Here is a 25,496-nt window from a genome sequence, read left to right as displayed (position 1 = left end):
AAAGGCCCTTTAGGTTTAGGTCCTGATTTGTATAGTTAGTTAAGATAAGGTTGTTTTATGTTAAGAAAAGTTTTAGAGTTATACTGCTGTACAAGTTTTGAGCTGGTTTCCCGCCAAGTCCCCCGAAACTCGACAACAAGGACCCACCTCCCAGAGAGGGAAAAGAGGAAAAAAAAAACCCAAGCAACCAAAGCTATAGCAAAAATATATATATATATATTTTACATATGAGACAGATACACAAAAGGAGAATACCACACACCGGGGGGGGGGGGGGAAGGGAGAAGGACAAAAAGGGGCAAGGACCAAGCAAGTCAAACAGCCAGCCGAAGGTAAACTAGCAGAAATCTCACCACTTCCCTTCGAACAGGCAGGATGACCAGACACGGTCCCAGGCTCTCCCCTCACGCGTGGCGGATAACGGCAGTCACTGTAGGCCTCGGCTCCAGATAAGCCCGACCGAAACAGGGACCCACCGTTCTCGAACCTCGCCAGAGAGGAAGTGATATGACCGATTCCCGGTCAGGGAACCTGCACCTCCAAACCGCCGGAAGGAAAGAGAGCGAAGGTCTCTCCTCCTTTCTTCTTATAATCTGGCTAACGTAAAAATTGTAGGGAATACTGGGTAAATCTGGACCCTTCCTTGGTTACAAACTGGTCACCAAGGAAGGCCTAGTCCAAACCACCACATTCTCCACCCCTTATTCCATACTATTTTTACGTAACACCTATGTCTCACGTTCGCCTACATCCCGCCCATATATATACACATATACATATATAGTCCTTGTTGGTCTCTCGGTACAGTTGTCTCGTCGTTGGAAATCAATACTGACATCAGTTCAATTAAGTCCAGATCTTTGGTCTCCTCAGTCACAATTGCAGTTCTGATTTATGGCTGTCTCATCACAGGATATTGACATCAGCTTAGTTCAGGTCTCTCTCTCTCTCATCTGGTGACTGGTTACCTGTAAAAACACAACTCAGGACATACAATTAGTTTTTCCCCAAGGTTAAATTTCCTTGGGGCACACATTGGATCACTCCATCCTTCCTCATTATCCACCACGTATGTCCTGGTCCTTGAGCAAAGACAATCCCACGAATGGGTTTGTCTTGGTCTGAGGCAGGGGTAACCCAAACAGCTTTCCCTAGCATTCCCCTCAAATGGATTGCTGGAACTTTATCTCCATCAACAATGTGGAGGGATTCTGCTTGTGCAGGGTCAACTCGATTAACAGAACCCCTGGTGTTAACTAGCCAGGTGGTCTTGGCTAAGTTCTTATCCCAGTTCTTGTAAGTTCCCTCACCTAGTGACTGTAGAGTTGTCTTCAACAGTCCATTATATCTTTCAATCTTCCCAGTAGCTGGTGCATGATAGGGAATGTGGGGCACTGAAAAAGTCTCTAACCATCCGGTGGTTACTTCCACCATGGTAAGCACATAGTGCTTACCTTGGCAGGTCTGTGGCAGTGTGATATAATCAACCTGCCATGCCTCTCCATACTTATACTTATCCCATCGTCCACCATACCACAGGGGCTTCAGTCTTTTCGCCTGCTTAATAGCGGCACAAGTCTCACAATCACGGGTAACTTCAGAAATTATATCCATGGTTAAATCCACCCCTCGGTCTCGTGCCCATCTGTGGGTGGCATCTCGATCTTGATGACCAGAAGCATCATGGACCCATCGAGCTAAGAACAGTTCTCCCTTCTGCTGCCAGTCTAGGTCTACTTGTGACACTCCTATCTGTGCAGTTTGATCCACTTCTCTGTTGTTATCGTATTCTTCATTAGCTCACTTCTTGGACACATGGGCATCTACATGGTGGACTCTCACATTCAGACTCTTCGCTCTGGCAGCGATGTCCTGCCACAAGTCAGCAACCCAGATGGGTTTTCCTCCACGCCTCTAGTTCATCTTCTTCCATCGGTCTAACCATCCCCATAGTGCATTGGTTATCATCCACGAGTCAGTGTAGAGGTAGAGTCTTGGCCATCCTTCTCGTTCGGCAATGTCCAGGGCCAATTGGACGACCTTGAGTTCTGCAAATTGACTCGACTTGCCTTGACCCTCAGCAGCTTCTGCCACTCGTCGGGTGGGACTCCAAACGGCTGCTTTCCACTTCCGGTTCCTTCCTACAATACGGCAAGAACCATCAGTGAAAAGGGCATAACGCCTCTCTTCATCTGGCAGCTGATCAAATGGCGGAGCTTCTTCAACTCGGCTCACTGGTTCTTCTTCTTCTTCTGCCAGACTGAAGTTCCCACCTTCAGGTCAATTTGTGATAACCTCCAGAATTCCAGGGCGATTTGAGCTTCCCAATCGTACACGCTGCGTAATCAAGGTTATCCACTTGCTCCACGTAGCATCGATGGCATGATGCGTAGGGGGCACCTTCCCTTTGAACATCCAATTCAGGACTGGTAGTCGGGGTGCTAGGAGAAACTGTGTTTCAGTGCCAATCACCTCTGAGGCTGCTTGTATGCCTTCATAGGCCACCAGAATTTCCTTTTCCACAGGAGTATAGTTGGCTTCAGAACCCCTGTAACTTCGGCTCCAGAAGTCAAGTGATCGTCCTCGCGTCTCACCAGGCACCTTTTGCACCTTTGGGACTCCAGTTGTAGTGTAAAGTACGTTCTTCACTTCTGGTCCCGTTCGAACTGGTCCAAGAGCCACGGCATGTGCAATCTCTTGTTTGATCTGTTTGAATGCCTGTTGCTGTTCAGGACCCCATTGAAAGGTATTCTTTTTACGGGTCACAAAGTGAAGAGGGCTCACAATCTGGCTATACCCAGGGATGTGCATTCTCCAGAAACCTATGGTTCCCAGGAAAGCTTGCGTCTCCTTCTTGTTGGTCGGTGGAACCATGGCTACAATCTTATTGATGACATCTGTTGGTATCTGACGTCGTCCATCTTGCCATTTCACCCCTAGGAATTGGATCTCTCTGGCAGGTCCCTTGACCTTATTCTTCTTAATGGCGAAACCGGCATCAAGGAGAATCTGGATGATTTTCCTCTCCTTTCTCAAAAACTTCTTCCGCTGTGTCCCCCCATACAATAATGTCATCAATGTACTGGATATGTTCTGGGGCCTTGCCCTTCTCCAGTGTGGCCTGAATCAGTCCATGGCAGATTGTTGGACTGTGCTTCCACCCCTGGGGCAGTCGGTTCCACGTGTACTGCACACCTCTCCACGTGAAAGCAAACTGCGACCTGCACTCTGCTGCTAGGGGAATGGAGAAGAATGCATTGGCGATGTCGATGGTAGCATACCACTTTGCTGTCTTGGACTCCAGCTCATACTGGAGCTCCAACATGTCTGGTACAGCAGCACTCAATGGTGGCATGACTTCATTCAAGCCACGATAGTCCACCGTCAGTCTCCATTCGCCATCTGACTTACGTACAGGTCAAATGGGGCTATTGAAGGGTGAGTGTGTTCTACTAACCACCCCTTGGCTTTCCAACTTGCGAATCATCTTATGGATGGGGATCACAGCGTCTCGATTCGTCCGGTACTGTCGCCTATGCACTGTCTTAGTGGCTATTGGCACTCGCTGGTCCTCAACTTGCAGTAATCCTACAACAGAAGGATCTTCTGAGAGGCCGGGCAGGGCAGATGATCGTTTGGATTCCTCTTCAGTCACTGCGCCAATACCAAAAGCCCATCGGTACCCCTTCGGGTCTTTGAAGTATCCTCTCCTGAGGTAATCCATGCCAAGAATGCAAGGGGTTTCTGGTCCTGTCACAATGGAATGTTTTTCCCATTGGTCTCCTGTCAGGCTTATTTCGGCCTCTACCACCGACAGCTCTTGAGACCCTCCTGTCACCCCAGAAATTGAAACAGTCTCTGTGCTCATATGTCCTAAGGGCATTAACGTACACTGCGCGCCAGTATCTATTAAAGTTTGGTATCTCTGAGGATCCGATGTGCCAGGCCATCGAACCCACACAGTCCAGTAAACTCTGTTATCTTTCTTGTCCCTCTCCTTCTCCTGGCAGAAGGCAGGGCCCCTCTATTGGTTCTGGTCGGAGCATTCACCATCGGATCTTTACTTCGGTTTGTCAGAGGCTTTCTTGTCATCCTGGAAACGGACTCCAGACCTCCTGCGTCTGGGAGATCTCAGTTCTCTCTCAAAGAAATCTGCATCTACTACGTAGACAACTTTCTTATCGACTTCCTTGCGTTTTAGTTCTTTCACTCTGGTCTCAAGTCTGGAAGTAGGTTCACCATCCCACTTCCTCATGTTTTCTCCATGGGCGCGCAGATAGGACCACAGTTCACTGCGCTTAGATCTACGCTTAGGGTTTTCGCTCCTTCTGCGTGTGACGGAAGGAGATCGTGAGCGGGACCGGGACCAAGATCGAGATCGTGGTCGAGACCGGTCTGCTGATCTATCTCTGTAGCGTCTGTCCCTGTGGTCTCCGTAGTCATCTTCATAATCAGAGCACCCGTAAGGCTCATCTCTCTCAGGTCTTTGTCTGTAACCAGAATCAGAATAGTCTCTAGAAAACTCATTTCTAGATTCTACTGTTTCTTTTAGATGTCGCAGAACCGTACACAGCATGTTCACAGGCGTTTCTGGCATGTTTGGAAGCATTACTCCTGCCAAGGTATGGACATATGATGCAGGAGCACCCTGGATTATCTTCTTCCACATGGGCATTGTGCAAGCAATAACCTCTGGGTCATCAGTGACGGGATCGTATTGAGGGTCATCATACATAAGTTCCAGCAATGCCAATTCTCTTAGGTACTGGATAGCGTCTTCTATCTTGGTCCACCTCCTCATGGGACATGGTAAATAGTCTTTAAATAGAAACCTTTGTCTCACACTTAAGACAAGTCGCGCCCAAAGACTGAGGTCGGGTTTCTCCTCTGCAATTAAGCGATCAAGTTCACGGTCTCCGGAGATGGAAGTTAGTTGTTCTGCTTCAGCAGTTGACAATATGTGACCTCTAGCCCCACGGTCTCGACATCGGAGCAACCACGATAGAATTCGCTCACCAGGTCGACGAGTGTAATCCTTTTGTAAGTCCCGGAGTTCTGATGGGGTCATTGACCGCAACTCTGTAGTTTCCATTTTTGGGGGTGGTACTGTTTGTGGAGGTGGAGTTCTGGCACTGGCATCAGTATCAGTCTCCTCTCCGTTATCTTCTGACCTGTTCTGCTCTCCATCTGGTCGTAGGTTTAAAGTTTTGGGCACCGGTACCCATGACTTCCTTTTCACTACAGGGGCAAGAGGTATCTCAGGTGGTGTAGTCTGGGTTCCGCTTTCAGTGCGTGTAGTACAGGTGGCATTGTACTCAGGTGACAGGGTTTGAGTTTCCGCCTCAGCCTTAGTCTTCCGAGCATAGTCCACAGCAGTTCGATAGGCACTCGCCAGGCCCCAGTACAAAGCAAAAAACTGCATATTTGGGTCCTCATAAGATAAACACCCTTCTGCCAGACGACGTACCACCTCATCAGGATCAAACACCTGCTCTGGTGTGAAATCCCAACTAATGGGAGGTGTCACGCGCCCTACCAATTTGCCAAAGTTGACCCAGATTCCTTGCCATCCAGGGACTGGTTTTCTCAAGGTCCTTCCCAAAGTTCCAGCAAATCCCTTTGAGTTTTGGCGTTTCCTGCAACAAGAAAAGCAGTACTGCACCACCTTTCCAATGTTAAACACCACTTCCATGGCTTTTAGGAATAGTATAACTGTTGCCAAACAATTTAGGTAAGGATTGGGGCCAATTTTGATCCCAGGGACCTCAGTCACTAGGCCTTTGATGTCATAATTAAGGAAAGGCAGATATTGGTAGATGCCTTTTGGGTTAGTTCTCACTGGATACCCAGCAGCATATATAAAAACAGCCAAAATAACCAAGAAAATGAATAAAAAGACCATGTTTATATATTTTTCTCTCTTTGTTCCCAAACAAAGGTATATTTATATAAACAATAGGTTCTTGGCAACTCTCCCGGTAGTGTTCCCAAACAATGGGCAGTGTTTGCACCAACTTGGCTCCCTTCCCAGACTTGTTCCAAAACAACTGTGGCAAAACCAAAAACAAACCGAGATAACCAGAGATAAACCGGGCAGAAACACCAAAATAAGGTGATATGGTTTGAAGCTGGCTCCCTGTCAAGTCTCCAAACCTTACCACCAGAAGTCCCCCCCCCCCCCCCAAACCTCAGGGAGAAGAGGGAGAAAAACAACCAGCTAAGAAAACCCGAAACGAGAGAGACAGTTAAAGTGATATATATAAATATATTTACACTTATATCTACAATTTAAAATATATACAATTTTCACAAGGGAAGGGGAAGGGGGGAAGGGAAAGGGAACAAAACCAAAATAAAATATATATATATATATATATTTCCCAATCAGTAGTCCGAGATCTAGTAACTAAAGGGTTAGCAAAGAAAATATCCCACCACTCTCCTTGGGACAACCGAGAGTTGCTCTGGGACAATCGCTGGCAACCTCCACCTCCCAAGGTTGACAAGGCCTCACCAGGCCTCGCTCCCCAACATGGCAGACTCAACAGCAGGGAACCTGCACCTCCAAGTTGCCGGAAGGAAAAGAGAGCGAAGGCCTCTCCTCCTTTCTTCTTATAATCTGGCTTACGTAAAAATCGTAGGGAATACTGGGTAAATCTGGACCCTTCCTTGGTTACAAACTGGTCACCAAGGAAGGTCTAGCCCAAACCACCACAGGAAGAGAGCGCGATCCCTCCCGCTGGCTTTATTTGTACCTCAAGTTACGTAAAGGAATAGCATGGAATACTTCCGTGATCACTTTTCTAGTTCCTTCCTGGTTACAAGTTGATCTCCAGGAAGGCCTAGAGTGAAACCACCACATTCTCCACCCCTTATTCCATACTATTTCTTTAAGTAACACCTATGTTTCACGTTCGCGCATATATATACACATATACATATAAATATATATATATATAGTTCTTGTTGGTCTCTCGGTAAAGTTGTCTCGTCGTTGGAAAATCAATGCCGATGTCAGTTCAGTCCAGATCTTTGGTCTCCGATTTATGGTTGTTTCATCACTGGACTGTCTCATCACCGGATACCAGCATCAACTTAGTTCAGGTCTCTCTCTCATCTGGTGACTGGTTTCCTGTAAGAACACAACTTAGGACATACAATTAGTTTTTTCCCAAGGCTAAATTTCCTTGAGGCACACACTGGATGACTCCATCCTTCCTCATTACCCACCACGTATGTCCTGGCCCTTGAGCAAAGACAATCCCACGAATGGGTTTGTCTTGGCCTGAGGCAGGGGTAATCCAAACAACTTTCCCTAACATTCCCCTCAAATGGATTGCTGGAACTTTATCTCCATCAACAATGTGAAGGGATTCTGCCTGTGCAGGGCCAGCTCGATTGACAGAACCCCTGGTGTTAACTAGCCAGGTAGGCTTCGCTAAGTTTTTGTCCCAGTTTTTATAAGTTCCTTCACCTAATGACTTTAGAGTGGTCTTCAATAATCCGTTATATCTCTCAACCTTCCCAGCAGCTGGTGCATGATAAGGAATGTGGTACACCCATTCGATACCATGTTCCCTCGCCCAAGTGGTAACTAATTCATTTTTGAAATGAGTCCCGTTGTCTGACTCAATACGTTCGGGGATCCCGTGTCTCCACAGGACTTGCTTTTCAAGACCCAGAATGGTATTCCGGGCCGTTGCGTGGGGTACTGAAAAAGTCTCTAACCATCCCGTTGTTGCTTCCACCATGGTAAGTACATAGCATTTACCTTGACGGGTCTGTGGCAGTTTGATATAATCAACCTGCCATGCCTCTCCATACTTATATTTATTCCATCGTCCACCATACCATAGGGGCTTCAGTCTTTTCACCTGCTTAGTAGTGGCACAAGTCTCACAATCATGGATAACTTCAGAAATGATATCCATGGTTAAATCCACCCCTCGGTCTCGTGCCCATCTGTGGGTGACATCTCGGCCTTGATGACCAGAAGCGTCATGGACCCATTGAGTTAAGAAACAGCTCTCCCTTCTGCTGCCAGTCTAGGTCTGCTTGTGACACCCCTATCTGTGCAACTCGGTCTACTTCTCTGTTGTTATTATGTTCTTCATTAGCTCGCTTCTTGGACACATGGGCATCTACATGGTGGACTCTCACATTCAGTCTCTTTGCTCTGGCAGCGATGTCCTGCCACAAGTCAGCAACCCAGATGGGTTTTCCTCCACGCCTCTAGTTCATCTTCTTCCATCGGTCTAACCATCCCCATAGAGCATTGGTTATCATCCACGAGTCTGTGTAGAGGTAGAGTCTCGTTCGGCGATGTCCAGGGCCAATTGGACGGTTTTGAGCTCTGCAAATTGACTCGACTAGCCTTGACCCTCAGCAGCTTCTGCCACTCGTCGGGTGGGACTCCAAACGGCTGCTTTCCACTTCCGGTTCCTTCCTACAATACGGCAAGAACCATCAGTGAAAAGGACATAACGCCTCTCTTTATCTGGCAGTTGATCAAATGGCGGAGCTTCTTCAGCTCGGCTCACTGGTTCTTCTTCTTCTTCTGCCAGACTGAAGTTCCCACCTTCAGGTCAATTTGTGATAACCTCCAGAATTCCAGGGCGATTTGAGCTTCCCAATTGTACACGCTGCGTAATCAAGGCTATCCACTTGCTCCACGTAGCATCGGTGGCATGATGCGTAGGGGGCACCTTTCCTTTGAACATCCAGCTCAAGACTGGTAATCGGGGTGCCAGGAAGAGCTGTGCTTCGGTACCAATTACCTCTGAAGCTGCTCGTATACCTTCGTACGCCGCTAAGATTTCCTTTTCCACAGGGGTGTAATTGGCCTCAGAACCTCTGTAACTTTGGTTCCAGAAACCCAGTGGTCGCCCTCGCGTCTCGCCAGGCACCTTTTGCCAGAGGCTCCAGGAGGGACCTTTATCTCCAGCTGCAGAGTAGAGTACGCTCTTTACATCTGGTCCCGTTCTAACTGGTCCAAGAGCCACAGCATGTGCAATTTCTTGCTTGATCTGCCTGAAAGCTTGTTGTTGCTCAGGACCCCACTGGAAATTGTTCTTTTTACGGGTCACAAAGTAAAGAGGGTTCACAATTTGACTGTATTCTGGGATATGCATCCTCCAGAAACCTATTGCTCCCAGAAAAGCTTGGGTTTCTTTCTTGTTGGTGGGGGGAGCCATTGCTACAATCTTGTTGATTATGTCTGTTGGTATCTGGCGTCGTCCATCTTGCCATTTCACCCCTAGGAATTGGATCTCTGGGGCAGGTCCCTTGACTTTGCTCTTCTTGATAGCGAAACTGGTCTTGAGGAGAATCTGGATGATCGTCTGTCCTTTTTTGAAAACTTCCTTTGCTGTATCCCCCCATACAATGATGTCATCGATGTACTGGATGTGTTCGGGAGCCTTACCCTTCTCTAGTGTGCCCTGGATCAGTCCATGACAGATGGTTGGACTGTGTTTCCACCCCTGGGGCAGTCGATTCCAGGTGTATTGAACGCCCCTCCAGGTGAAAACAAACTGTGACCTGCACTCTGCCGCTAAAGGAATGGAGAAAAACGCGTTGGCTATGGCGATGGTGGCGTACCACTTTGCTGTCTTGGTCTCCAACTCGTATTGGAGCTCCAACATATCTGACACGGCAGCACTCAACGGTGGCGTAACTTCATTTAAGCCACGATAGTCCACAGTCAGTCTCCACTCTCCATCGGATTTACGCACAGGCCAGATGGGGCTGTTGAAGGGTGAATGGGTTCTGCTGACCACCCCTTGGCTCTCCAACTTTCGGATCATTTTGTGGATAGGGATCACAGCATCTCGGTTTGTCCGATACTGTCGTCTGTGTACAGTTGTTGTGGCTATTGGCACTTCTTGATCTTTAACTCGCAGTAATCCTACAATGGAAGGGTCTTCTGAGAGGTCAGGAAGGGCAGACAATTGCTTGGACTCCTCTTCAATCACCGAGGCTATACCAAAAGCCTACCGGTACCCTTTCGGGTCTTTGAAGTATCCTCTTCTTAGGTAGTATATATCAAGGATGCAAGGGGCTTCTGGCCCCGTCACAATGGGACGCTTTTCCCATTGGTCTCCCGTCAAGCTCATGTCCGCCTCTACTACTGACAATTCTTGAGACCCTCCGGTCACTCCAGAAATAGTAACAGTCTCGGTGCTCTTATACTCTGAAGGCATTACAGTACACTGGGCTCCAGTATCTATCAAGGCCTGGTATCTCTGAGGATCCGATGTGCCAGGTCATCGAATCCACACAGCCCAGTAAACTCGGTTATCTTCCTGGTCCCTCTCCTTCTCCTGGCAGAAGGCAGGGCCCCTCTACTGGTCTTGATCAGAGCATTCGTCGTCAGAGTTTGACTTTGACTTCTTAGACTTTTTGCCGTTGTCGAAGTGGACCTCCATCTTCTCGTGTTTCAGCGATCACAGTTTCTCTTCTAAGAAATCTCCGTCTACTACATAGACAACTTTCTTGTCAGTCTTCTTTCACTTCAGCTCCCTCACTCTAGCTTCAAGCTTAGAAGTGGGTTCACCATCCCACTTCTTCATGTTTTCTCCTTTACTACGAAGATATGCCCATAGTTGGTTACGTGACCAACGCTTAGAGTTCTCTTTCCTTCGACGTGTGAATGACAGGGACCGTGAGCGAGATCGAGACCAGGATCGAGGTCTGGGTCGAGGTCGTCTTTGTCGGTCCCGCCGTGATTTTCCCATTGGCCTTTCTTGGTAATCTCTATACCTTCTGTCCTCTCTGTCTCTAAGGTCGTCCTCATATCTGGAATATTCATAATCTCTCTCCATTCTTTCCCTATCGTAGGTGCGTCGGTAGAGGGGATTGAAGGAGTCTTCCATATTTTCCTCTATGGTTCTTATCCAAGTACACATGGTTTCCACGTTTGGTTCCTCCATCTTTGGATTATATGCGGATATCAAGCAGGAAACATATGGTTTAGGAGCACCTTGAATTACCTTTTTCCACATTGGTTGCGTGCAGGGAACACTCTCAGGAACTTGGATGTCATAATAGTCTGGATCAGAATAGATGATCTCCAGCATGGTCAATTCCCGTAGGTATTGGATGCCTTCTTCTGCAGTTCTCCACCTTCTTGAAGAACTCTTCAGGGACTCCTTAAATGGGTATTTCACTCTCACCGCGTGGAGGATTCGGAGTCAAAGGCTGGACGCCATTTTCTCCCTCCCCATTTCTTGCTCTATCACAGGGTCTCGAGCAATGGATCCCAATTGTCATGCTTCATCACCTTCAATTACATGACTATCAACTCCCTTGTCCCAGCATCGCACCAACCAGGTGAGGACTTCTTCACCAGGCAAGCGCATATAATCTCTCCGTAAATCTCGAAGCTCTCTTGTGGTCAGTGATTGTGTAATTTCGCTTTCTCGCATTATTTCTTGTCCATCTCTCCCACGTAGAATCTTTTCCACCTCTCTCTTTACTCTTCCACTCCTACGTGGGACTGTTCCCACTTCCTCCCTATATCTCTCATGTGGAGGTGGAGACTGGGCATGCCGTGGGGATAAGTTTCTATATTGTTCACGCCGCGGAGATGGACTTCTGCATCGTTCACGCCCTGGAGATGGACTTCTATACCAGTCACGCCATGGGGATGGACTCCTGAGTCGTTCGCGATACCCCGCGGGTGGAGGTAGTGAGTAATCTTTCGTGTGCTGAGATAAGGGCCTCCTCCTCCAATCATTCACACCTCCAAGAGAAGGTTGGGTCTGGAGGGGTAGGGATAATTCCCCCTCCAATTGAGGGGGATACTTTGGCTCCTTCTTTGCGTCTTTTGCAACACTGAATGTGTAGTCAGGGTATAAATCATCAAGCGACAATATACCACCGGCCGTTTGCACTGTTGCTTTCTTTTCTTTTGATGCCGTTCTGTATTCCTTTGGGCGTGCCCCTAGTTCCTTTGGACGTGCTCCTTCCCATGTAACCGTTTCTTCCTCTCTGGTAGCTGCTTCTTCTCTTCCAATCGCTCCTTCCTCAGTCACAACCACTTCTTCCTCTCTCGCAGTCGCGCCTTCATCACTTGCTGTTGCTCCTTCTCCCATTGCTGCCGCTCCTTCGTCCACTACGTCCTCTGTTCCTTCTTCTTCTTCCTCTTTTTCTTCTGTGCGTTCTAGTTGCGGAGATGGGTCCGTAAGTTCCTTGATCTCCCTTACCCACGTCTTCTTCTTCTTTATAGGGGCAATGATGACCTTCCGGTTCTTAGCTTGAGTCCCGGTTCTAGTGGACTTAGTAGAAATGGCATTGACTTCAGGTTGTGTTTGGACCCCAACTTCTGTGGACCTAATAGGGACATCACTGGTTTCAAGTGGCATGGTTTGGGTCTCTGTGTCGACCTTAACCCTCTGAAGGTGGTCTATGGCAACTCGATAAGCATTAGCCAGGCCCCAGCACAAAGTGGAGAATTGAATATTCGGATCTTTGTAGGAAAAGTACCCTTCTGCCAAACAGTGGGCCATCTCACCAGAATCAAACATTTGTTCTGGTGTGAACTCCCAATTAATGGGGGGTGACACATGTCCTACTAATCTACCGAAATCTTCCCAAGCTCCATGCCACCCGGGGACTGGCCTGTCTGCAACCCTTTCCAAAGTTCCAGCGAGTCCCTTTGAGGTATGATCTTTCCTACAAGAGGGAAAGCAATGGAACCCCATTCTTCCAAGTTTAAGGAGCACTTCCAGTACCTTTATCAATGACAGTACTGTTGCAATAAGATTTATATAGCAATTAGAGCCAATTTTGACCATGGGGATCTCCTTTACCAAACCTTTGATGTCAAAATTAAAGGATGGAAGCAATTCGTTCCATCCATCCTCAAGGTCTGGACGTCTCCCTATAGAGTAGCCTAACACAGGTGTAAAGATGGTTAGAATTATAAGACAAATTAATGAAATAGCCATTGTTTTTGTTATTATTTCTTCTTGATCCCAAAACAAACTTTTGTTTATATAAACAAAGTTTCCTTGGCTGCTTTCCCAGACTCTGGCAGTGTTCCCAGACCTGTTCCCAAAACAATAGATTGGTTTGCAAAACAACACTGAGCTTGGTTGTCTTCCTGGAAAATGTTTATCAAAACAAACCAAACTTAACTAAAATAACCATCCTCTGCTACCAGAAACGTACAAGTTTTGAGCTGGCTTCCCGCCAAGTCCCCTGAAACTCGACAACAAGGACCCACCTCCCAGAGAGGGAAAAGAGGAAAAAAAAAAACCAAGCAACCAAAGCTATAGCAAAAATATATATATATATATATTTTACATATGAGACAGATACACAAAAGGAGAATCACACACTGGGGGGGGGGGAGGGGGGGGAGGAAGGGAGAAGGACAAAAAGGGGCAAGGACCAAGCAAGTCAAACAGCCAGTCGAAGGCAAACTAGCAGAAATCTCACCACTTCCCTTCGAACAGGCAGGATGACCAGACACGGTCCCAGGCTCTCCCCTCACGCGTGGCGGATAACGGCAGTCACTGTAGGCCTCGGCTCCAGATAAGTCCGACCGAAACAGGGACCCACCGTTCTCGAACCTCGCCGGAGAGGAAGAGAGAGCTTGATCCCTCCCGCTGGTTTTATTTGTACCTCAAGTTACATAAAGGAATAGTATGGAATACTTCCGTGATCACTTTTCTAGTTCCTTCCTGGTTACAAGTTGGTCTCCAGGAAGGCCTAGAGTGAAACCACCACAACTGTTCTGTAACTTGTTATTATAATAAAGAAGGCGGATATGTGAGGAAAGGGTTAACTCCTTATAGGAAGAATGTCACAAGGAAGGATGGGAAATGTAGTCTCCGCAGTAAGCCCCCGAAGAAAGTGCTCAACTGTGCATGCCCACTGAACAGGTTCAAGAATGACCATTGGGAAGAAGTATGTGCTCTATGGTTACGTAACCTCTGATGTCATTGGGGGTATATAAACGTGTGCTTAAAAACAATTTGCCAGCTCCAATCTGGTGGGTCCGTGCAATCACTGTCACACCTCTCCTTCCCTCTACTGTTGGGCTGGCTAATACGGAAAGGGGGGGAGAGAAGAACTATCTGTTGGCCCCTGTGTGTTCTGGACCTGTTCCAGGCTCACAGCCTGTGAATATTCCTGCCCTCTGTGCCCTGATTCAGCTTGGGGGGCTGTGGCAGAACCAAAAGGAGGGTCACTGTTTGTTCTCAATGTGAACTAACAATGTATCAGAAATTGACTGTTTGCAGAAAGCCTTTCCAGCAGACAGACCTGAAAGTTGTGCCACCAGAACTCAGGTTGAGAGTCACGGAAACAACTTTGTGCAGAAGTGAATGAATAGCAGAACATGCTTTAACAACTGCAAGTGAGACACACCAATATGAGGCCTAATCATCTGAAGTAAACAAGAAAGACCAATAAGGAAAAGCTTCTGTCACGGTTAAGAACTGTTGTAAAATCAGCCTGTGACCTCCAAAGGTGGTGTATACAGAAGAATCAAACTGCCATCTGAATAATACTGTCAGAACACCAGACAGTGTAATGACTATTGTATTTTTGTTTTATTATCTTTTTACTTTTGTTGCTTTTAGGTTTCTTTTACTGTTAGTTTAGTTGCAGTAGAATTGAAAGTATATACTGCTTTCGCTACGTTTTTGCTTTAAAGTTTGCAATGTTCATATCTGTTCTTGATGCCAAAAACAAAATCAAATGACTGCTTAGAGACAGTTTTAAGTCTTTAAGCAGCAAAGGTATTTATTTCGAGCAATGTTGGAGAACTAGCCAGCTCATGCTGGACAAACTAGCTCTGAAGTTCTCAGTGAAAAGTCAGGTAATTTATACAATTTTGGTGAGGGATTACAGTATTTTACATGAATATTTATTACAATTACATCATCTAGTTATAATATTCATATCAGGTGGGGTTCAGGTGGAGTTTGAGGTAGAGTCATCCTTTTGGGTAAATTCCTGGGGGTCATTCCACTTTCTTCGACCTCATGGGGGTCATTTTCTTGCTCCTCATCTTCATGAACTTTTCAACTTTTCCTGACTACGTGCGAAAGTCTTACTAAAAACCCCTTTACTCAGCTCTCCAACCCCCCTGAATGTCCATTTTATCTAATTTATGACTACTAGGCTAACCTTTTTGTTATATTTCATTAGGATAGAGCATACTAAGGACAAACAGGCCTCTCGGAGCCTGATACCTTCTCTCCCTTAATGTGTTTTCAGTCTCTGTCATTACAACCTAAATGCAGCATTCCTCAAAGTGGGATCTGTGAGCCTCTTCTCGGAGCAGGATTTTAGCCTCTAAAAATCCTTGCTCTGTTTCATTCTGTCCTAGTAGTTTGACAGCATTTTGCGAGCACTGTTTGGAATAGCTGTGTCTCTGACTACTGCAGCTTGTGGAATAGATTCCTCCCTGATTTGGTTTGGTGGGGAAATCCACATAGGATTTCATGTAATTGTGAGATCAAATTTATCTACCTTATGCCTCTAAAATGCTTTGTCATGCAGTGTCATCTAGGAGTGTGTGAAGTACAGAAGAAGAGTCCTGTGTTAGGATGGAAAGGGGAGTAAGAAAGTGTCTACGGTACTGCAAACATAGGACTGTTTCTGTGGACCCTTCCATGGGACCCTGAGATCTGGCTCGCATCTTGCCTGCAGTCTTTGAGACAAACTGGTAACCCCATAGTGAGATGATTTGTTTAGATTGCTTAGATGATTTGTTTAGATTGTTTCCTATCTTTATTGCAATACAGCTGTTTTGTTGGTGTTCATATACACATATAGGCACATATACATGAGTGCACCTAACCCAATACATGAGGATGCTTTTATCCATGGAGGCAAGAGGTACTTGCACTACCACTCCAAGGTAAAGATGACCGACTGCAGTCTGGGGCAGACTGTGGCAGGATGACCTGTTCCCCAATAAGGCCTGGAATCTGTCCGGAGAGTGCAAGTTCTCTGTGATGAGCTACTGGCACTGCCAGGGTGCTGTTTGGTGTTGCATCCACATGCAGCCTGCTTCAGGTAAGCTCCTAACTGGCCTATAGATCTGTGACTGGGAGTTAATCACTTTATGTTATAAAAACTCAAGTTCCTCTCACACAGTCAAGATGCAGGAATTCCAAGATTTGGGATTCCTTTGAGATTGTCATCAGACAGAGTCACACTTCATCAACAAAATAACAAATAAACAGGGTTTGTCAAGAAACATCTATGATATGGGTTCAGGCCTCACTAAAAATCCACATACAACAAGTGGAGAAACAACATAAGTCCCTATATTCAACTAAGGGAAGGTTAATTTGCAAAATTGTTTACTGGTTTAGGCTCTGCTTTACAGGAACTACAGAGATTCGTCATGTTATCTAGACCCATGGGACCGGACACTCCTGTTTATCCGTTCCAGCCCAGAGACTGAGCCTATGTTAAGAGATGGAACTGAGCCCCTGCAAGCCAAGTGGAAAGAACTGTTTCAAGTTCTGCTGACCATCTCCATCGTGGTCAGAGTTGTTGGTAAAGTTTAGGAGTCTGGTTTTAGGAAGGATGCTGGACAAGGCATCCTGGGAAATGAAATCTCGAAGTATTCCCACACATAGGTAGTGAGAAACCCCTGGTAATTGGTCAAGGGAGTCACGTGTTACTATCCAAACCCATATATAAGCTGTTGTCTCATTTGAATAAAGAGGATTTGGCAGTGAACCTCCAAGCTAGCCGGGTCCATATGGTTTATTTACTTATTATATTAATAAGCAATATCTGGTACCCTGAATGTTGGGCACTCCCTGTATCAGGGATGATTAGAGACTGCCTTGTAACAAGGAGAATTACGGTAGCGTTCAAACGAGATTGTTTTAAAAGCTGAGGAACACTTCTCCAGAAAAAAGCCAGAAGTCGCATACCAAGCTAAAAGTAGGCAGAGAACGTCATTAAAGAAAGGACATCAAATACCAGTGCAAAAAGGACTGGGACATTGTGCAGAGGACCGTGTGAGAGCTCCAAAAATCTGATTACTGTGCACACGAGAGACCTGGCAGAGAAAACTTTGAAAGAAAGAAAAGGCAAAGCTACAGCCGGCATGGGAAGTTAAAATTCAAGGGAAATAACAGAAATAACTATATCAGGACTTCTGCTAAGCAGAATCCTTAGTGTGACTGCTTGAAAAAAGTTTACTATTCAAACCCATATATAAGCTGCTGTCTCATTTGAATAAAGAGGATTTGGCAGTGAACTCCCAAGCTAGCCAGGTCCATATGGTTTATTTACTTATTAATATTAATAATATTAATAAGCTATAGCAAAGGACCCTGGATTTGTTACCCAGAGGAAAAAAACCTCTGTTCTTTAGACAAGTGGAACAACAGAGACTGTAACAGACTGTTAAAATTATGTTTAAACTGTTTTTCTGTGTGTATTGCCTAATACCACCGGTAACTATGGATTGGGTTTAGAACCAAAATTTATATTTGGTTTAGCAAAACTATATCCAATATTCTTCATGAATATGAGTGCTGGATTTGCACTATGGATTCAGCTGAAATTTGGCAACAAGCTTAAATTCTACACTGGGCAATTCCGGAGGATGTCTCATTAGGTTTATGGAGATATCTTCTATAAACTTACTTCATGGTTACCAAATCTGAACCTGGATAAAGCAGTTATTCATGTTAGTTGTATATAGTGTTAGATCTGCATATTAGCTTATTGTATGGTTAGTGTTGTAGGTATTAGTCATCTTACTGGTATAATGTTAAGTATAGGTAGTAGAGACTGGACAAGATAGAGTTTTGTCCATCTCTAAAGGGGGGACTGATGTCTATGGATTTTTTTGATTTTTAGCTTTTTGTAGATTTTAGAAGTAGCTGTAGTTAGCTCACCCTTTAGCACAGTAGTTTACATATACCCAAACCCTTTTCCCTATTTCATATCAAACCTTCTAAATTCCTTAGCTTGTTTAGACTCCTCTCAAGGTAGGCCTTCTTTCTAAGAACATTTGCACCCTGGCTTGAACAACCAGATACCCCACAGACAAAGCATCCTTCAAAACCCAGAACTTTGGAGAAGCTCCAAGGACTGGACATGCTGTGATGAAGAGGAAGATGAAGAAGAGGGGGTCTCAGGATCCCTAACTCAAATTTCAGAGGAGTGTGCCAGGGGGAGGATCTAGGGGGCAGATAGATCTGGGATTGGATGGGCAAACACCTTAAATTGTGGAACCCCCTGGACACGTGTGCATGTCTCTGTTCCCCCGTGGTGGTTGAAGGCCTTCTATTAAAACTGTTCTTTTATCTTATCTCTATAATAATTGCCTGGTGAGTAATTTTTTGACTCCCAAATGATTCTTTCAGGCAACAATTTGAATAACTTTTTGCTTTCTGCTTAAAGAGCAGGGAGTGGAAGAGAGAAACTATTGAGAATCTTCCCCTGAGATGTCATGGGCTCTATGATATCTGTTGATAGACTTTGATTAAAAGGCTACCATGGTACAGTATGGGAATGCTGTATTAGTTGTCTTATGTGGCAACAAAACTGCTGCTAATCGACAGATCTATAATAGCTGGTTTGGCTTGTTTATTTACTAAGTAAATATTTGGCTTCAAGTAAGAGTTAACATTTAAAAAAAAATCAACAACATTAACTTTGTAGAAGAACAGCTAGGGGATGATATCCAGAGGAAACTCTTATGCCCCGTGTTTATTTTTATCTATATTTCATTGAACTCAGCTCATCTAATTTTTGCCATCTGAAGGTTAGACACCCAGTTGTCTAGACTCCCTCTCTAGTCTGTGGAGAAAGTGCTAGATGGGATGAATCGCCTGCCAGAGATGTTCTCTTTAGATATGTCTCAAATGGCATGAATGTGTCTCTGGATGCACCTGTTTGTCTGTAGGTGGAGGCTTATGACTACTCCAGGTAAATGCCTAACTTAAATAGACACAGCTGAGTAAGAGCTACCCCACCCTTCCTTGTGTGTGTTCCTCACCTTTTCATCTGCACTCTTTCACTGGAAATGGAAAAGTTTTTAAAGTCAGGAATTGTCTTCTATGCTAAAGTGATGGGATAGTGTCACGAGAAAGCGGGGGGGGTTGCCCGACTCTTAGAGAGGGGAGATTTTCTCTAGCCCCAGTGTTTTGTCTGTCAGTGCCCCAGGAAAGCTGAAACCCTTATGTCCAACCTGTCTGTCAGCATCTCGTAAGGGGAGAACCCTTCACTGAACAGATTCACGGGATAGGAGGGTGATTTGTCTACCCTTTTCGGGGGCCTAAGCCAACAGTGTGGAGACTCCTCAGCAAGTCTTCCCAATGTGTTATCCACTGCCGGCAACTGCTAGCACCTTATAAAGGACTCACTCTAACAGTTTATGGAATAACACTGTTTATTAATACAAATTGTGACAAGTTGATAAGGTTCATAGGTTGTCAGTGATAGTGTCTGACTGCAAAAACTTATTTAAAGTAATCTACTAATACTACAAAATAAGCACAAACTCTAGTACTGATGCCTTAAAATCTATATTATATAAGATTTTAGTATAGCTCGTTAGTACTTTTAGCTTGCTAAGTACCTTTGTACAAGATTTCTAAAATGCTGTTTGGCATTCTTTGTTAAGAATTTCAACAAACAAGGGGTTTTAATGAGGTTAAGAGTTTTCTATCTGTAAAAATGTACTGAGAAAGAGACATAACACCTGATATAACTAGTCAAAGCTTTTCAGAAGCCTTGAATCCATTCCAGAAGGCGTGATACTGTGCCAAAGACCAAGGAACAAGATGAGGAAGACAAAGATAAGGGGTCTTTGGGACCTCCAACTCTAATTTGGGAGGCGTGTCAAGGGTGGTACTAAGGGAGGGACAGTTTTGGAAGTGGGTGTAACAGTATTAGGTAATGCTTTGAATTGTTAATTAGGTAACTAAAAAAAAGCAAGAAGGTTTTGTAACTCTACATGCACGCTTTTGAAGAAATTATATTCTCATGCATCTGACATCATAATAAAGGAATGCTGCCCACTAAAACTCACAAATTGAGTCTTAGGGGTTTTCTTTTAAGAGCCAGTTTTAGGTATCAGTACTAATAACAGCATTTAGCACACATAGAATGAGTTTCTTACCCAGTAGGCATCCCTATAGGGGGAGAAGACAGGTTCAGCCCATTGACTGATCCCAGCAGTTTTGGTGGAGTCTTCCTCCAATGTCTCCCTATTCCCAACTTACTTTTATACTATCTCTTTAGGTTTAGGTGGAGCTTGAGTGACTTTAGTCATAAGTACGCAAATAGGGTAGTCGTCCTTGGCATCTATCTCCCCTGACTGACAGATACTGTATGGTATTTGAACTACAAAGTATCAACCATGTTCCCCTTCATGCAGAGATGTCTATGGAGGGAGGCCACAGTGTCTCCACTCCACTTCCCTCTCCGTTCCATGCCCTGTAACAGGTGCTTATCATTGTTTAGGGAACCTTTGTGGGGCATGTCGACTGTGTTCCATCCAGGGAGCAGCAACTGCATTTTACCCTGTAATTCTTAGTCTCCTCTAATTTTTAACCCTATCCATTGTTGCACAGAGCACTATATTACCCCTCACTTCCAAGCTCATTGTAATCACAAAGTCTGGGCAGGGAAAGGAATGCTGAGATGCCTCATCTCCCTGAGCTGATGAGACATCTCATCTCCCATGAGAATCATTGGGAAGTGCCAGGGCTCCTGTCTGTGCTGGGTGAACCAGCACCTCACAGCCTTGTAGGGCTCAGGGTGGGACCCCTGATCTGGTTCTGCAGGTTACTTGTGGCTATGGTGCCAACTATATATGCATGTGCAACATCTGAATGAGCTAGAGGAACACATGACAGATTTGCCTAAGGAGTAGAAAATAGATTTCCACTTGTAAATAGTGAGACAGACATGGAATAGATGTGGTTTTTCATAGAAAGGAGAGATTAACAGAACTGCAGCTACATCCTCTCCTGGAGAGCTCCTCCTTTGCCCAAGTAATTCCATCTACAGCAGACTCCTAACTTGGGTCCCTTGTAGGAGGTGTGGAAAAAAAATCTGACTGTGACTGCCTTTTGCTTCTGCTGATAAAGCAAGAATTGTTCAAGTAATTCATGCTTGTGGTCTGTGCAACAATAATATTAATCAGTTGTGGGCAAGATGAGATTGCCAAATTTCACTTTTCTTAGCAAAAAATTTGATAAACAGCATTGCGAAGGTCATGTAGAGCTAGCCAGCTTAACCAGCTGCCAAATCCTGCTCAGGAAAGAAAGCAATTAAAACCCAAATACATTATCACTCCACCTCAACTAGCCCATACCACAAACTTCTTTCTCTCCAGTTGTCTGACACTCAGACATTTAGACAGGCTGTCATTATCAGTCACCCATTGCCCCAGCTTTGCCCAAATTTTTTAAACCCTACGGCACTAACATTTGATGTGTCTGGTAAGAGAATTAAAGTAGATGAAGACTGAGAATACCACTCCCTTAGGTAATGATATATTCTGATTCCCTCCAGCTATCTTCCTGATGATGCCAGCTCAGCTGGTGCTAAGACAAAACTCAGGAGCAGTTAATTAGGGTGAGATAAGGAAAGGGTTTAATGTGCCAAGGCAATAGACGTTACACGACGCGTGTCGGCTGTGCTTGAGATGTTACATTTTATAACAATATCTGTCCAATCCCAAGTGTGTCCACCCTGTTACTTTTGCCCCGATCCACTCCCCACCCTGCCCCCTGGGAATTGGGGCTGGGGGCTTTTTGAGACCCTGTCTTCATCAATCTTCATCTTCTTTGGGGCACAGAGTGCACACAGTCACCCAGTTCTTGACCATGTTCTGCGGTTTAGGCCAAGATACAAGCATTCTCCAAACAGAACAGGCCTTGCCTTGACAAGAGACTAAACATTTCTACTGGATTCGGGGGTTGGAGTGATATGGGGTGCATAGAATGGGGTAAGAGGGTTAAGGAATGTGTAAACTATTTGTACAACAGGGAAAGGGAGTGAGGGATGCTGCTTTTAAAATCTACTTCTACTACTTATAAAACTTATAAGGCTTACAAATATTAGAAAAATAAAAAAAACATTAGGGGTTTAAGGCACCACTGACAATTCAGTCATCCTCATCCTGGCCCTACTGCCCTCTTCCACAGACAGAAAAATAATTAAAACTCTTCTACATAAGGCATTCATTCAACACTCAGTTTAGACTGTTAAAAAAATGCTTGTGACAAACAGGGTATATTCTGTGCCATAGCAATAAGTTAGTTGGCATGCAATTGCCAGCAGGAAAAGCAGACAAAAATACCTGGCATGCAAAGGCCAAGAAGAAAAGAAGACAAAAACACTAAAGTGTTATGTACTTTTGAAACACAACCTTAAATAAGGCCTTATCAATTCAAACAAGTGCTAGACCTGGAAACTATTATGCAGGTACTATTCTGAATGCGTTCAGCAGAGAGAAAACCACTGAAATATTTCTCTTGATCCATAAGGTATGCAAGAGACCTTAAAATGAGATGGAACATACAGTTATTTTGGAAATCCAGCAGCGCTGCAAGTCAGGAGAGCTGCATCTTGGAGGTCATCGTGAGTGGGTCAAAATTACTTTCTCCAAATGGTATTGGAAAGCAAATAGGAGACCTTTAGTGAAGTGAGCCACAGTTGCTTCAAGTTGCCTAATAAAGGAAATTTAGGAATAAAGTTCATAGAAAAAGCAGTTTAAATACCATCAGGTTGTCAATATGTGCATGCTGGGGTGATCCTGGAAATGCTCATTCTCAGAACTTGTTCTGAGACTGCTTGTCTCTGGTGTAATTAGCCACATGTTTAGATGCAGCATTTGGCACTAGGAAGCTTCCCTCCTATTTTAAAAATGCGGGCTAGGGAATCAAAAGCTATGTCCAAAAAACCCTACAAAACTCATTTTTAACCCAAAGGCACACACCCCCAGTTGTTATTACAAAATTAGACAAACATGAGATTTAGGGCCAGAATAAGGCTGACTGTGTCATGGTTTCTTTAACAGTTTCATGTTCCTCAGAGATGGTAGAAAGAATACAAAGAGACTGCCAGATGATTGTTCTCTAAGTAGTTTTTCTTTGCTGCATGTTGGTCAAGGCAACACACGACTAACCCACATTGCAAAGTGAGTTCTGGCTGTGGTGGGGCAGGGAACCCTGCAGTGTGCATTTATTCCATTCTACAAACTCCCCATCACTTTCAGTGCAACCTGAATTGTCCATTTTATGCCAGGAAAGGGACACTGTCTGAGAAATTGAGATATTCCTTTAAGGGTAATAACCAATAGAGCTGTCTTGCCTGGGCAATAAAGGGTACCAACTACAGATTACTAATAACTCTTGGTGAGCAACTTTAAAAGACAAAGGAGAATGGCAACACCCAATAAAGAGGAAGGAGCTCTCACTACGACCAGACTGGAATAGTGAGCAGGAATATGGGGGAGCAGGAAGAGTTATGCTGCCTAGGTGTACTGAGGATCCCAAAAAAGACATTATTTTTTGCACAGCTTTCAACTCTCGTTTTTTACCTATAAGTGAAATGGGTGGCTGCACAGAAAAAAGTTTGTTTGTGAAGGCTGTAAACGTTCTACCTATCACACAGTCCGCAGAGAGTTAAACTGGGAACTGGAACAGCTATGTCTGTGACTACATTATCCCCAGAGAGGGCACCTGCACCTGAGGAAGGTCCATGAAGGCTTAAACACTCTGCTGATGCACCTCCAGCTGAGCTGGCTTGAAAGCAAATAAGATCCATTTGTTTTTTCTTAAGGGAAATAAACTACAGCAGAACATACTGCCTACCAGTGATTGATAATTATGCCAAGCAATGGGATAAAAGAAACACATTTAGGAGGATATTTTTTAAAAAGAAAAAAAAGATATCACGTTTGGTATTTTCATGTGAGCAGATCAATCTGAGGTTTGTCCTTTATAATGGGGATACGGTATCTTATTAAGTCCAAATGCATTTTTAACACATTTCCAGTTTTCTAAGCAAGTCAAAGATTTAACATGGCATTCTGATGACAACCTGAGAATATGGCTTTTCAGTAAGTTGTAGTAGTTATGTTACATTTCCTTAGACATGTTTGAATGTATACATGCATGAAGTAAGAGTAATGCTGGGATTGAGAAACCAAATACTAAAAGTCAGAAAATTCTTCAACTTCTGGAGTGCAATATTAGCCAGTGCGTATCTTGTATGTTTTACAGGAACAAGCTAATAGTAAATTGCCCTAGGCTTTCATTAGGAGTGCATGTACCATATGCTGAGAGTACCTTGGGTCTTCCTAGGCATATAGTCAGCCATCTGAACCATTCTACTTTAACTTAGCAAGGGTGTCAGAGCATATTTGAGACCAAATGGTTTGTAGATTTGCCTGCTTGATGTTATCTCTCTCTCTCCTCTTCATTGCTCCCCATCCATCTTCCTGGCTATGGTTTTTCTGATGGAGTTTTTCTCATTGCTTCTCCACAGCTCCTCAACTTCCCTTCCTTGCCCACATATCTGCTCTAGTCACTTCCTCAGTTTCTGTGACAACCTCACAACTCATATGGGCTCCCCCATTCCCACCTTTAAGTTCCATTGCCAAATCAAGAAAAAAATAATCAAGAATTGAGAAATGAAATAAAATGTGAAACTTGGGGCATAATTGTGAATGCTTTGATGTTGATCATGCAAAGGATCTCAGCGTGAGTCCAACTGTGTAAACTGCTTTCTGCAGTGTGACTGGAAGTGTGTGTATCTGCTAATCCTGACTCTTCCTCCATCCAAGGCTGTATTTATTTTTACTACAAAGCTATTATTCCTCCCCTTAGTCTCTTTTTTTTAATCTATTCCTGCACAGTGAAGTAGCAAGTGCACTTTAAGTCTCATAACAGAACAGTGTCAAGAGAGTAATGGAGATTATTGTTGTCTACAGTGAGACCAAACCAGTGACAAAAGAGAACATTAAAAGTTTGCTATTTGTGATGTATATTATGTTTTTTTTAATATTTGAGAGGCATTTGGAGAGGTAGAACATTAGGTCTTTATTCATGCAGATCTAGAGAGGTGTAAAACAGTGCACTCAAACAGGTAAAATACTGCTGAAAAGAATTTTGAAAACATTATAAGGGGGAATACTGAATCATCATTCAAGTCCTCTTTTCTATGATATGAGCATTGCTGCCATTATCAATGACACTCACAACTACCTGAAAGGAGGTTGTAGCCAGGTGGGCATCAGTCTCTTCTCCCAGGCAACTAACAGTAAGACAAGAGGGCATGGTCTTAAGCTCTGCCAGGGAAGGTTTAGGTTGGATATTAGAAAGAAATTCTTTACAGAGAGGGTAATCAGGCATTGGAATGGGCTGCCCAGGGAAGTGGTGGATTCTCTGCCCCTGGAGGTTTTTAAGATGAGACTGGATGTGACACTTAGTGCCATAGTCTAGTAACCACGGTGGTAGTGGATCAAGGGTTGGACTTGATGATCT

General features: G+C 44.6%; 1 long non-coding RNA gene across 1 annotated transcript; it reads left to right on the top strand.

The window, feature by feature from the left end:
- Nucleotides 1-2,177: 2,177 nt before the first annotated feature.
- On the top strand, nucleotides 2,178-16,138 carry LOC113959564. Its single transcript, XR_003531855.1, has 3 exons — nucleotides 2,178-2,287; nucleotides 12,305-12,309; nucleotides 16,128-16,138. It is a non-coding gene; the product is annotated as an uncharacterized LOC113959564 (long non-coding RNA).
- The last annotated feature ends 9,358 nt before the right edge of the window (nucleotides 16,139-25,496 follow it).

This window comes from Corapipo altera, unplaced genomic scaffold (assembly GCF_003945725.1).
Source record: "Corapipo altera isolate COAL_440 unplaced genomic scaffold, ASM394572v1 60871, whole genome shotgun sequence".
Taxonomy (NCBI): domain Eukaryota; kingdom Metazoa; phylum Chordata; class Aves; order Passeriformes; family Pipridae; genus Corapipo; species Corapipo altera.
This window is presented reverse-complemented; position numbering and strand designations above follow the sequence as displayed.